Here is a 15423-nt window from a genome sequence, read left to right on the forward strand (position 1 = left end):
TTGGAAATTTTGATGTGAAATCCAGGAACAAGAAACATAAAATCCAGGAATAGGATACACCTATAGAAATGCACTTAATGTGTTGAGGTTGTTAAAAAAGGAATTTAGTGAATGCGAGAAACATTCAATTTAGCGGTACTGCATTATTGTGGTTTCTGTTTTGGCCGCAAATTAACATGCAAAATTCTACCGCTGTCTACAAATGCATAAATACACCATATGTCAAGTTCTTAACTTTTTAATTTTTTCATGAGTATAATATTTTCCAGTTACCATCCAAAGCTCCACGTTGCCTAAGATTTTTATCAACATCTTTTATTGGCTCATTACAACCAATCAAAGATTATTACTTAAATACCACAACTAGGTATTTTTGGAAAATTTGTGGGACTGCCTTTGCCCTCCATGCTGCAGGTGCTTGCGTGCTCCAAGTCCGCTATTCCAGGTATGTTTCACCTTGCAAACCATATACCCATATGCCTTCTCTTCACTGTGTGCAAAAACAACCTCAACTTCACTCTTTTTCAAACTAATACATTTTTCGAGTTGCGTACTTAACCATATCCTTATAGTGTACCACATACCAGTCAAAAAGGACCTTCTCCAGCCTTCCAGGGAGAGATTTTTCTGTGACTGCCTTTGCCCTCCGTGCTTGCGTGCTTCAAGTCCACTATGCCAGGTACGTTTGGCCTTGCAAAACATACACCCTTGTTCACTTCACTGTGTACCAAAACAACTTCAGTCTCACATTTTATTAAACTTGCACTCTACACAATATCCTCTATATCATCTTAAAGTGTACGCCACACCAGCTGAAAGGGACCTTCCAAACAGCCTTCCAAAAAGATCATCTATCTTTAATTTTTGGCAAGTGTTTTTGGTTTTTCAAAATGAGGTTTACTGTTTGAGTATGGCACAAGTAAACCATATAAAACAAAAGGCGGGCACAAACTTGCTTCAAGTCCGCTATTCCAGGTACGTTTGGCCTTGCAAAACATACACCCATGTGCATTCTAACAACCATGTTTACTTCACTGTGTACCAAAGCAACTTCAATCTCACATTTTATTAAACTTGCACTCTAAACAACGTCCTATTTCATCTTATAGTGTGCACCACACCAGCTGAAAGGGACCTTCCAAAGATCTACCTTTCATTTTTGGCAAGTGTTTTTGGTTTTTCAGAATGAGGTTTAATGTTTGAGTATGCCACAACTAAACCATATAAATAAAAAAGCTGGCACAAACTGGACCACAGTCAACTTCTGATGCTTAAATTGTTTATTAAAAATTTATAGCACCCACAGTGCAAACAGCTAGACATCATGATCCTTTTTTACACACTTACCATCCACATCTTTTTTCCAATGTGTGTCCTTATATGTGGCCCATGCAAAGGCCTTTTTTGCAACAACTGAAAAAAATGTACACAATAAAGTCATCCTGTAAGTTATGTAGACTGTGAGGAAGAAGAAGCACAATCATATGTTGATGCTGTATTTTCAGTGGAAATCAGGAACCATCAAAAGATAACCATTCTGAAGGTGTACTGGATCCATTCCATGCATCCTATAAGGCATTCCAGTCTTTCAACAACCTATGTGGAAACACAAATATGATGCCATAATGATGTGAATTTGCAGCTTATAAGAAATAGAGAACTTTTGAAATATCGTTTTCAGTTAGTAAGAATAGAAAATCATAATTATGATTTGGCTGCAACATTGAAAAGAATGGAGCACTGAACTCCTCAAGCAAAATTTGACCATACAACACCTGTTTGAAATCATTCGTTCTTTGGCAGATATTGCTTTTTCATTGTGTAAGCTTGTAGAAAACACTCAAAAAAGCTCTGAGATAACCCCCATATCTAGGGGCAGATTTATCAAGGGTCGAAGTGAATTCGAGGGAATTTTTGAAGTTTCGAAATTTAAAATACAAAGTAATTTTTTGGATACTTCGACCATCGAATAGGATACTACGACTTCAACTTGAAGTAAAATCGTTCGAATGTTCGACCATTCGATAATCGAAGTACTGTCTCTTTAAAAAAACTTCGATTTCAATACTTCACCAAATTAAACCTGCCGAAGTGCTATGTTAGCCTATGGGGACCTTCTAGAGCATTTTTCTAAGGTTTTGGAAGTCGAAGTAAAATCATTCGATCAATCGCTGAAATCCTTTGAATAGTTTGATTCGAAAGATTTAATCGATTTAAACTGTGATTTAAACTGTGACTGACCCTTATGTGACATAATGGCCAAAGAAAAACAGATTGTATCAACAAGATTGCCTGTGTTATGCAACCAGCTGAGACAGCTATAGCATGTGCTATAGCATTTCCTACTAAAAATATTCCCCCCAAAAAATAAATAATTGTTAAAACCACAGTAAAAATTTTTAGTAAGTAAATTTAGTAATAAATTATTTTTAGTACGACTTTATTGTCCTGCTATGTCTATGTGCTATGTGGATACTGTATTTTAGTTGTAACATTTGCAGAAAAGTGCTTTTTTTTATTTGACACCAATGATCAGGTGCTTGTAAGTGGCTAGAATTGTATTTTTTATCACACAAGCTACAACAAAAAGCATCCTGTTGTAAGGATTTTTACTTATTTCCCATTGTAAGGAATTTTATTTATTTTTAGTAATAAAAATGGTGGCAAATATTTATTTTTATTGATCAGTTAAGGGTCAACATTTATTAGCTGACACTTTACAGAAGTACAGAGGGTACAGTCTCACTTATGTACTCCAAACTTAGCTTAAATTTTCAAAATAAGGTTTACCTAGGGTGGTGGCACACAAGTCTACTGGGGGAAATTAGTCGGCCAGCGATAAATCGCCGCTTCTGCGGGCGACTAATCTCCCCTAAATGCCTTCCCGCCGGCTAGAATGTAAATCGCCGGTGGGATGGCACTCGAAACGCTTCATTTTCCGAAGTCGCCCAAAGTTGCCTCATGAGGAAACTTCAGGAGACTTTGGAAAGCTGAAGCGATACGAGTGTCATCCCGCTGGCGGTTTACATTCTAGCCGGCGGGAAGCTATGTCTCCCAAAGAAGAGCCGATTTTTCGCAGGGCAATTAATCTTCCGCAGTTGCAACGTCTGCCACCACCCTTATATGTAGTCAAGGTTTACTCCCAATTCTATAGAAATGTGTAGATATGGAAAGGGAAAAATTCATTCTTACACAAACATTTAAAATATTGTTTTAAAATTGAACATCAAACTTCGATTGTAACACCTACATTATTGATTTGTTATTGAGCTGTCTGGTTGCTAGGGTACATTTTACTATAGCAAGCAGCCTGTTTGAATGACAAAGTGTAATGTGAATTGGAAAGGGTGTTATAAAAGGAAGATATTGATAATGTTTCAGTAAACAGCAGAGTACCCTCACATAAAAAGCTATTTTGTGTAGTGGGGCACTAAGAAATGTTAAGAAGCATGTATTGTGCAAATTGCACTTGTCTAAAAAATAGACAGGGCCAAACAACTGCATTACACTGCTTAAAAAAATTAACAAGTCTTGTGAAAAAAACAAATATACACTAGGGCATCAAAAACCATGAATTTCAGAAAAGCTCATTTTGGTGCCTTGACGGCTGCTCTCCAGAGCATTGATTGGGGCATTACGTTTTCAGCTAAAAACACAGAACAGAAATGGTTGTCATTTAAAATTATAATAAATCATTACTGTTCTCAATTAAGGAGTAAATGTAGAAGCTCTAAGAATCACCCTATGTGGCTTAATATAGTTGTAAAGAAGTTAATAGGAAAGAAGAAAAAGGCATTTAAAAACTACAAGTCTGTTGGGACAGAAGCTGCATTTAATGAATATAAACACTATAATAAATGTTGTAAAACAGCAACCCAGAAGGCAAAGAACGGAAATGAAGAGTGCATTGTGGTGGAGGCTAAAACTAACCCCAAAAAGTTTTTTAAATATATTAATAGTAAATAGATGCAGGTTGAGAGTGCTGTTCCATTAAATAACGGTACCAGTATGGTTGTAACAGATACAGAAAAGGCAAATGTGCTAAATCAGTTCTTTTCATCAGTGTATACAATAGAGGAGTCTGAGTTCCCAGGCTCACTTTATAGCTGCACTAATGGCTCAGCACATTCTAGTCAGTGGCTGACTCAGGATATGATTCATAAAGCTTTAATAAAAATTAATGTAAACAAGGCTCCAGGGCCTGATGGCATACACCCCCGGGTTCTAGTTCAGTTTTAGACCAGCCCCTATTTCTGATTTTCTCAGATTCACTTTCATCTGGTATGGTGCCTATGGATTGGAGAAAAGCTGATGTTATTCCAATATTTAAAAAGGAATTACGATCTCAGCAATTATAGGCCAGTAAATTTACTTACAAGGGATCACATTCAAAATTTTGTCCTAGTCAATGACATTATCAGCAGCAATCAGCATGGCTTTAAGAATAGTGATGGACGAATTTGCGCGGTTACGCTTCGCCGAATAATTAGCATCTCGTTTTTGACGCCGGCGTCCTTTTTTTGGCGAAAATACAGCGGCGTCCAAAAAAACGGATGCCAGTGTCCATTTTTTTTACGCCGGCAAATTTTCCTGCCCGTTTCGCGAATTTATTCGCTGACTGTGAACCGCGCAAATCCGCTGCAAATTTGCGCCTGCCGAATAAATTCGCCCATCACTATTTAAGAAGGATAGATCATGTCAGACAAATTTGAAGTCATTTGCACATGGATAGGAAACTGGCTACAGGATAGGGTACAGAGGGTGGTTGTTAATGGTACATTCTCTACTTGGAGTAAGGTTCTTAGTGGGGTCCCTTAGGGCTCGGTATTGGGTCCACTTTTATTTAACTTGTTAATGACTTAGGGGAGGTTATTGTAAGTAATATATCAGTATTTGCAGATGACACAAAACTATCCAGCCCAATTAATTCCATCCAGGATGTGGCATCCTTGCAACACGATCTTGACAAACTGGCAATCTGGGCAGCTAAGAGGCAAATAAGATTCAATGTTGATAAATGTAAAGTCATGCACCTGGGATGTAAGAATATCCAAGCCACTTATACCCTTAATGAGACTGCACTAGGCAAAGCCATTATGGAAAAGGACCTTGAAGTCCTTGTAGATGATTAACTTGGCTGTAGCAAGCAATGCCAGTCAGCAGCTTCAAGGGCAAATAAGGTCTTGAGCTGTATTAAAAGGGGCATAGAGTCACGGGAGGAGGGGGACATTCTTCCACTGTATAGAGCACTTGTAAGGCCCCATCTAGAATATGCCGTACAGTTTTGGTCTCCATCACTCAAACAGGACATTATTGTATTAGAGAGGGTACACAGAAGGGCAACTAAGCCGGTAGAAGCCATGGGAAATCTTAGCTATGAGGAAAGACTGGCCAAATTGGGGATGTTCACACTGGAGAAGAGGCGCTTAAGGGGTGATATGATAACTATGTATAAATATATAAGGGGATCATATAATTATCTCTCTAATGCTTTATTTACTAGCAGCTGACACAAGGTCATCCATTCAGATTAGAAGAAAAGAGGTTCCGTCTAAATATTCTGAAGGGTTTTTTTTTACAGTGAGAGCTGTAAAGATGTGGATTTCTCTCCCTGAACCAGTTGTACTGGCTAATACATTAGATATCTTTAAAGGAGAAGGAAAGGCTAAAATGAAGTATACTTTATCAGAAAGGTCTATATAAATACACCAGTAAACACTCAAAGTAATGCTTCTCTGAGTCCTCTGTCAAAAGAAACACAGCATTTCTTTCCTTCTATTGTGGGCTTTTGTATCAGCATAAACCTCCAGGGCAGGGCTTGAGCATGCTCAGTTTGTTACTCTCTCTCTCTCTCTCTCTCTCTCTCTCTCTCTTCCCCTCCCCTTTCTCCACTCACTCCTCCCCTCCCTGCTGTAATCTGAGCCCAGAGCTATGTGTGAGCAGGGAGAGACTCAGGCAGGAAGTGATGTCACACCAAGCTAATATGGCAGCTGCTATCCTAAACAATCATAGCGAGCTTCTAGAGCTGTTTACTCAGGTAAAGTAAAGCATTCTGCAGAATAAATATAGTGTTATATCTTGCACTTTTGTGGCTAATCTATTGGCAATACTGCTTCGGTAGCTTTCCTTCTCTTTTAAGATGGGGTTGGGACTAGTCCGATTGCCATTTTAGAGTCAGGAAGGAATTCCCCCCCCATCTGAGGCAAAGTGGAGAGGCTTTGGATGGGTTTTTTTTTGTCTTCCTCTGGATCAACTGGCAGTTAAAGGGTTGAACTTGATGGACCTAATGCCCATGTGCAGTGCCCTACATAATTATAGAGCCTGAGGAAGGAAGGAAGGAAGGAAGGGAAAATGTGAGAAGTGCAGTGACATGTAGGAATTGCTGAATGGAAAGTAAAATTAATTGACTGCCCCATCTCTATGCCTCAGGCATAGAGGCATTGCAGTGCATATACAAGATTTTGGGGTGATACACAATTTGCCTTAATAACAGTGTCCCTAAAATTGCTCCTGCCTGTTTGCTGTGATTGTGTAATTCTAAAGGGCAAATTCCCTAACGTCACAAATTAGCTAGCAACCGTTTTGCCCATTTTGCAACACTTTGCCAGGCGTAAATTCGCCAGGACAACGATAATTCCCTAAAATGCGAAATTGTGTCCAGGGCACCGAAAGGTGGCGATGTTGCGCTAGCGTTACTTTGCCAAGCAAAGCGTTGGCTAATTTGCATAAGACTGGAAGTGAAAGTTGAATGGACGTATATGTTGTAGCAAATACATTACATTACACAAGGCCAGGGAACTTTTATAAAATAAAATAAAGTTGTTATAATGCTCTACACATGAGCTCAGTGTATAGTTTATGTGTCATATGTAAGGATATGTAGGGGGGACCAGGTACCAGGGCCGGGCCAGGTCGGCCGGGTGCCCTACGCAAACCGGCCTGACAAACCCCCCGTGCATGAGCTTGTGTATGGTGCGACTAAGAGAAGTGAGAGCTACGTAGAGGAGGGAGCCGGCCTGTAAGAGGGTGATTGGGTTGTGTGCTGAATATGTGCACGTTGCATGTGTTAAGTGACTGTTCGAGTAATGAAAAATTGTTAAATTGATTATAAAGTTGAATGTTTGTTTAAATTGAAAAGAATGAAAAATCACCACAAGGTGGCAGTAGTGTCAAGGCTATGGTTCAGAAGGTTCCATGCTGGACAGCAGTGGGTAAGACACATGTATAGGATTTGTAGTAGCACATGAGAGGGAAATGTTACAGTGATGCTCAAGACTAAAAGTATTTAAGAGAGAACACACCCTAGGGTTAGAGAGAACACACTCGGAAAATAGATAGCATCGGGGATAAAAGTTAAAGTACTAGGTACTTAAGTTAGTAAGGTATCACCTAGCATGGGTAGTTTTGACCCCAACGAGGAGATAGAGGCTTATAAGCCAAGGCTTTGCCAGTGAGGGCAGCAGTGATAGGGAAGCTCGGACATCCCGGAGGAAGGGTGAACAAATTCCTACCTGGAGTAGGCCAGAGGGGCATAGAGCGTATGCCGGACTGGTAGGACCAGGGGGTGAAAGGAAAAGTCCTATCCGGAGTAGGGCAGGGGGACGTGGCGTGCACGTCGGGCTGCTAGGACCGGAAGGTGGAAACCCTGGAAAAGGACGATCCATGACCCTGAGTGAAGGATCTACAAGGTAAAGAGAAAATGCTCAATGGGGAATAGATTGACTGGTACTGTATTGTGATGTGACTACGGAAGTGAGTGTGCCAAGAACTGTATACATGTGGCTGGATGTTGCAAGTTTGAAGAAGCTGTTACAATATATATTCTTCGTTTTTATAAACAACGGTGCGGATTCCCTTCCCTGGAGAAGAAGAGTGGTTTCCTTAGTTACGACTACTGTGTTAACTCTATTAGTACCCCTTACATAATTTGGTGCCACGGACAGGATCCTGAAAGAGTATGTTTTTTGGGAAACCCCTACCGGCAGTTGGAAGTGACTGGTAACACAGTCTTTGCATACGGCGCTGTGAACAGGACTGGCTGCGTGGGACTGAAGTAACAGGAAGGAAGTGTGTGTACTAAGATTGGGACCAAGCAGGAAGTGGGGCAGAGTGCCAGTTAAGTGGCTACCACAGTCTGGTCACAGGAAGAGGAGGTGCTTGACGGCCATCTTGGAAAGTAAAGGAGTGGCGCAAGTTGAAGAGGCTGCATGGAGAAAGTTGGCGGTTTCGCTATGGCAAGCCAAGACTTTGTGGACACTGGTCGCCGGTTTCTATGGACCGGAGTTTTGCCTCAAAAAGCATCCAGTAGTGGTTCTATGCTACTGGTGCCAATGTGCGGCAGCTGCGGTGAGGAAACAGCATGGAGCACAGTGCAAGCCACGCGACAGTGCCCAGGGTTTAAAAGAGATCACTTGGCGGGACCCATTTTTATCCGCACCCAGCTATCTGATGCTGTCAGGGAAGTGGATCGACGCCTTGCCCGATGGGAAATAAGGTTCCCGCAGGTTGCCGCCAAAGATACGCAGACAGACATTACCAGTGAATCTGCTAAGTCAGAGAGTGGGTAAGTGAGCGTCAGTGCTGAGGCGCCCCCGCCCTATGCGGCCATTGTGGAAGCTGCAGAGATGACTCCGGTACTTTTGCCAGAACCATCCATGAGTAGAGTGCGTGGACCCCTCCCTGGTATAGGCCGTGGGCAGTGTGGTGGATTTACAGTGCACCCGGATGTACAAGCTATGATTGACAGGGTTGAGACATGGCTGGTACCGACTGAAAGATCACCCGATGGGGCCCCTTGGAACGAGGCTTGGGAGACAAAATCATCAGAGGCCGTTTCTTCCCCGGTTCCAGCAGGGCTTGCTGAGGAAATCCCCCTGGAAGCCGGAGGTGAGTCGGGCCCTAGTAGTGGCTTGGCAGCTGCAAGTGTTAGTCCACCAGAGGAATTCATTCGGTCGCCTCACTATCTTATGGTACATGATGAGGCCTCTTTTTGGGTGCTCCCTGGAAAAGCACCAGAGAAGGAATTTCGTGCTGTTTCAAAAGTACAGCGCAAGATCAATCTTGAAGTGAGCAAGCGCTGGGGTTTTTACATGCCCTATGCGATCTACGAAGAAGTGGAACAGCATCTGGAGGACTCTGTCCGTCAGGACATATTGGCCTACTTAAAGTTAGACGAGCACAGTTTGGTTCAGCACGATGGTGTTAGCCGTACACGGGCTAAACAGATGCTGGAAGACACCATTCCTTCCTGGTGGTTGGGGCACACAGTTCTGCGTCATCATATTCTGAGCATTTGTAAAAGGGCCCCAGAGCATCGCCTGAGCTTGGATGTACCCCTTGAAGGAGGTGGAACTGTAGAAAAACCTCATCCTGCCTATTATATCTCCTTTCACCACACAAAGAATTGGTTTCCACGTATGATCTAAACCAGCAGAGGTGGCTGCTTCTTGTTTGGGTCTGTTATGGAAGTTCCTGGGCAGGACTGGCCTTTTCAGTGATGGATACTAGTTATACTGTTACATGTTCCGTTTTTCTATTTTCCTATTTCCTGGGGTGCATAAGGAATCAGCACCCAGAAAAGTTCATGATCATATTGATAATGTGATATGCCTTTGTTTTTATTTCTTCTTTTAAATCAGGGTATTTCATCAGAAAAGTTTCTGATCATATTGATAATGTGATATGCCTTTGTTTTTATTTCTTCTTTAAATCAGGGTATTTCATGAGAGAAGTATCTCATGGCTGATTTTATAAAACACAAACAGTTTTCAGCATCATATCATTGTATTAGTATTTTTATTGGTTTGATTGGTTGTGTGCACGAGAACGTGCTTAATTTAAAAAGTGACGAGTGTAAGAGGGTGATGGGTTGTGTGCTGAATATGTGTACGTTGCATGTGTTAAGTGACTGTTCGAGGGATGAAAAATTGTTAAATTGATTGGAAAGTTGAATTTGTTTCAATTGCAAAGAATGAAAAATCACCACAAGATGGCAGTAGTGTCAAGGCTATGGTTCAGAAGGTTCCATGCAGGACAGCAGTGGGTAAGACACATATATAGGATTTGGACTATATATAGGATTTGGACTAGCACATGAACGGGAAATGTTACAGTGATGCTCAAGACTAAAAGTATTTAAGAGAGAACACACTTGGAAAATAGATAGCATCAGGGATAAAAGTTAAAGTACTAGGTACTTAAGTAGTTTTGACCCCAACGAGGAGATAGAGGCTTATGAGCCAAGGCTTTGCCAGTGAGGGCAGCAGTGATAGGGAAGCTCGGACGTCCCGAATGAAGGGTGAACAAATTCCTACCTGGAGTAGGCCAGAGGGGCATAGAGCGTATGCCGGACTGGTAAGACCAGGGGGTGAAAGGAAAAGTCCTATCCGGAGTAGGGCAGGGGGACGTGGCGTGCACGTCAGCTGCTAGGACCGGAAGGTGGAAACCCTGGAAAAGTACGATCCGTGACCCTGAGTGAAGGATCTACAAGGTAAAGAGAAAATGGTCAATGGGGAATAGATTGACTGATACTGTATTGTGATGTGACTTATGGAAGTGAGTGTGCCAAGAACGGTATACATGTGAATGGATGTTGCAAGTTTGAAGAAGCTGTTACAATAAATATTCTTCGTTTTTATAAACAACGGTGTGGATTCCCTTCCCTGGAGAAGAAGAGTGGTTTCCTTAGTTACGACTACTGTGTTAACTCTATTAGTAGCCCTTACAGGCCGGCCAGACAGATAGAGCAGGGAGGGAACTGAGAGCAGAGAGGGAGCCGGCCGGCACGAGCCAAACGACTGACAGAGGAGGGAGCGTCTGGCCCGACTGATAGAGCAGGGAGAGAAGTGAGAGCAGGGAGGGATCCTGGAGGCGTGACTGACAGAGGAGGGAGGGAACTGAGAGGAGGAAGGCAGCCTGCCAGCGTGACTGACAGAGCAGGGAGGGAAGTGAGAGCAGGGAGGGAGCCTGCCGGCGTGACTGACAGAGGAGGGAGAGACTGAGAGGAGGGTAGGTGCCGGCCCGACTGAGGGGCAAATTCACTAAGCGCCGAAGCGCCGAACGCTAGCGTTACTTCGCTAGCGTTTGGCATTTTCGTTACTGCGCAAATTCACTAACGAACGCTGGCGTAGTTTCGCTAGTGTTACTTCGCACCCTTACGCCTGGCGAAGTTTCGCTAGTGACGTAACTACGCAAATTCACTAACGCACGCAGTGTACTGAACGCTACCTTTTACGCTAGACTTCCTTCGCCACCTCAGACCAGGCGAAGCGCAATAGAGTAGATAGGGATTGCTTCAAAAAAAGTCAAAATTTTTTCTAAGTCCCAAAAAACGCTGGCGTGTTTTCTACATTATGGGTGATAGGCTGAAAAAGATCGAAAAATTTTTTGGGGCTCCCCTCCTTCCCCCCTACATTTCCTGACTCATGGCAACTTACCTAGACAGTGGGCACATGTGTGGGGCAAAATAAAAATTTTATTTGATGTTTTGAAGCTTTTCTAGCCATTTGTAGTGCTGATACGTATTCCTCCATTGAAATTTGAATTTGGCGTCGTATGCAAATTAGCCTTCGCTAGCGTAACTTCGCTTTACTTAGCGAATCAACGCTAGCGCAACTTCGCAACCTTACGCTACCCCTGAGCGCAACTTCGGATTTTAGTGAATTTGCGAAGCGCTGGCGAAACTACGCCTGGCGAAGTGTGGCAAAGTGCGGCGAAGTTACGCCTGGCGCAACTACGAATCTTAGTGAATTTGCCCCTGAGAGAGAAGAGAGGGGTGAGTGAGTGAGGGAGTGGACAGTGATGGAGAGGAGGGTCACAGGAGGGAAGGAAGACCGAGGAGTGCTGACTAGGGGCAGGTTGAGGACAATTTTAGAGGTAGCTGCCCAGCGCCCCCCTATCACTGCGCCATAGGCAGCTGCCTCTTCTGCCTACCCCTAGTTCCGGCACTGCCAGGCACCCAAAATTTTTTTTACAGTCTTTTGCAGGGTATCACCCTGAAAAAAGGAAAAGGCACTCCATTGCACTTCGCCTGGTTTGAGGTGGCGAAGGCAAGTCTCTCGCAAGAGGTAACGTTCAGTAAAATCCGCACCTTATGGAATTTGCGGAGTTATGTCCGTTCGCCAGAGTGAAAATTCGCCTGGCGTTAGAGTGTGAAGCAACGCTAGCATCTATCTCCTTTGAAAGCAAAGTAACGCCTGCGCCTATTAGGGAATCGGCGTAGTTACGAAATGACATCATGCTGGTGAATTTTCGCTAGTGTTATTCACTTTGCCCTTAGGGAATCTGCCCCTATGACTGAAGGATACAACATTTAAATAACAAACATAGTATAAGCAAAGTTTATTTTGCACTATTTCTTAGGGTGACAGATCTTCTTTAACAGATGAGGGTGGATATTCCAAGATAAACCTCTCAGCATCCTTTCTGAGATACAGAAGAACAGTTTTCCATAATGAAGCCCCAGCTGTTTAAAGTGTTTGATGGGTTGTGTGTCTGACTAGGAATAGAAGCAATCAGAGCCCATAGGGTACAGTTATCAACTGTCAAAACAATGTAATATACTATGTAAAAAAACTATGTAATATAACACCAAGGGGCCTATATTTTATACTGTGTAAAATGCAATTCGGTTTAAAAAAAAAAAAGCTGGGTAAAATAAATGACGAATTTATCAAGGTGTGTGATATTTTATGCCATGTGAACTCCAGATTTGATACAGTTATTTAACACTGCTTCAGGCCTTTGTGTGTAAGTTCCAGCGGACATTGCTCAAATAAAAATCACATAAAAATACCAAATTTTTATGCTGTTTTTACACAGCAAATTATTCCACAGTTTTTTTAAACCACATAATAAATCTGACCTAAGTCTTCTGGTTTACCTTCCATTTACATACCATAGCATATTTAATGTATGTACATATTTTTAATCTTATCTATAATATCCATATTCCCTAACCCATTGGTGGGAGGGATCACAATTCCAATTGAGCAAATTTTCATGTAAACTTCATTTGTGTATTTTACCTGTTTATAATGCAGTGTTTCCTTAAAACATTGCTAGCTCATTTATAACTGTTTTGTGTGTTTTGAATGCAATTTTTGGCTGCAGATTTGTTTCCCCTACAATGCAGTTATGTTTCCCATAAGTCCAGCAATTTTTGTGAATCACATGCAAGTTGCAGATAATATGGGGGATTGTGCCACTTCTGGAGCTTAGCATATTAGTCCCACTTGAACACAATTTATAGAGGATACTAGGTGGGTGCATTCGTGCTTAGTGCATTTATAAAAAAATACAAAGTGTGTGTTTGGATGCAAGTACTTTTAATGAATGGCATCAATTTGTGCAACAACTGCATCCATTTTAGCCAAATACCCTTGCCGCTGCTGTCATAAATACAGATTTGTATTCAGACTCATTGATCTAATAAGGCAGCAGAGTGCCATGTTGAATTTAAATTGCATCCTATAAGACCATTTTTTTAATCAGGGTAAAGCAGTTTATCAGTACCGTAACTAGAGGGGAGCGGGCCCTGGTGCGTGACGTGCAGCAGGGCCCCCGCCCCCCTCCGTACGGCCCGCATATCAATGGCGAGCGGGCTGCCGGGGGGCCCTGAGGGGGTGCGGGCCCTGGTCCGCTCGCACCCCCTGCTCCCCCCGGTAGTTCCGCCGCTGCAGTTTATAAAAGATAATATTGAAATGTCACCTATGATATGAGATTCTGGCATGGTACGGTGCATGGAGCTGCAGAAATAGCCTTTACACTAGAACGCCCATATTAAATTTTTTAGCGGACTACGAAAAAATTGTGTAAAACCCGGGAAAATTTAAAATCAGTGAATTGTGTTACTTCTAGTTTCAGCCACTTTAAGTCAAAACCATTTGCTATTTCCATGTTTATTAAAGGAGAACTAAAACAGCCACCTCAAGTCAAAACCATTTGCTATTTCCATGTTTATTAAAGGAGAACTAAACCCTAGGTATGGGACCTGTTACCCAGAATGCTCAGGGGCTGGGGTATTCCAGATAAGGGGTCTTTCCATAATTTGGAACTCCATATAGAAGTCTGTTAAAAATCATTTGAACATTAAATAAACCCAATAGTATTGTTTTCCCACCAATAAAGATTAGTTATTTCTTAGTTGGGATGAAGTACAATATTTTGTTTTGTCATTACAGATAAAAAATAATGTTTTAAAATTTTGAATTACTTTAAAATTGAGTCTATGGGAGACAACCTTCCTGTAATTTGGAGCTTTCTGGATAATGGATCCTATACCTGTACTGCCAAATACAGTAGGTGTTGGTTTTGAAAGTTTTTTCTGAAGCATTCAACCTGCAAGTCCTGTTGCATTTGAAGCCTCTTGCCTTGTGTGTGTGTGTGGGGGGGGGGAAGCCTTCCTGACTCCAAGATGTAATGGGACCAGTCCCTGAATCAACATGTACTATGAGCTATATTCCATAACCCTGTATTCCCTCACTTGCTAAAAAGCCATTCAACCCCTTCTTAAAGCTTAAAGTATGCATGTATGTTATCCAAGGCCTCTTCTCCATTCTGTTCTCTTCTTGCTCGATTTTCCACTTTTCCTCTTTACTTGTTCACTTCACAGGATTACTTCTCCTTTTTATGTTTTGCCACTTTTCCACCTATAATAATTTATAATTTTTTTTCATATTTTGTTCTTGTTCCCATCCCTCAGTGGTTCTTCTCTGTCCCCCTCCTTAACAGTTTTCCTCTTCTGCTGTCCACTACAATTCCATTTTCTTTCATGTATGCAACAAGTTATCTACCCCATTTTCTTTTCTGTACTTGCCATTTTAAAATACCACCTTTGCCATTTTATTTTTCTCTCCACTTCTTGCTCACTAGTCACTTTCCCACGTGAAATTGTCATATTGTCATCTCTTTATGCAGTCATAATCTGCAATACTGGCAACAACACTCAGATACACAAACAGGTACAGATTCAGACACACAGGCACACACACACAGACTTAGGACACGCAGATTCACATAGATATAGGCACACATAGATTCAGGAACACACACAGGGGGCTCACACACAGGCATACAGACTCAGGCATACACACACTCAGGCACACACAGGCACACATAGTGTCAGACTGCGACACCAAAGGCCCACCCAAAAACCTTATAGACCAGGGGCCCACCCAAAAGCCTTAGACCAGGGGCACTATTATTCTTACTCTCCTCACTCAACCTATTTTCTCATAGTCTCTTCTGTTTACATACTATAATCTATTATTTCATCTATTTAGCCTCTTTGTTCTCATATAAATAGGGAATGGCCATGAAATAGGCCAAATGTTTAGCAGCATGAGGGCCCACTGACACCTGGGCCCACCGGGAGTTTTCCTGGTATCCCGGTGGGCCAGTCCGACACTGGGCACACGCATATTC

The sequence above is a fragment of the Xenopus laevis genome, chromosome 5S (assembly GCF_017654675.1).
Source record: "Xenopus laevis strain J_2021 chromosome 5S, Xenopus_laevis_v10.1, whole genome shotgun sequence".
Classification (NCBI taxonomy): domain Eukaryota; kingdom Metazoa; phylum Chordata; class Amphibia; order Anura; family Pipidae; genus Xenopus; species Xenopus laevis.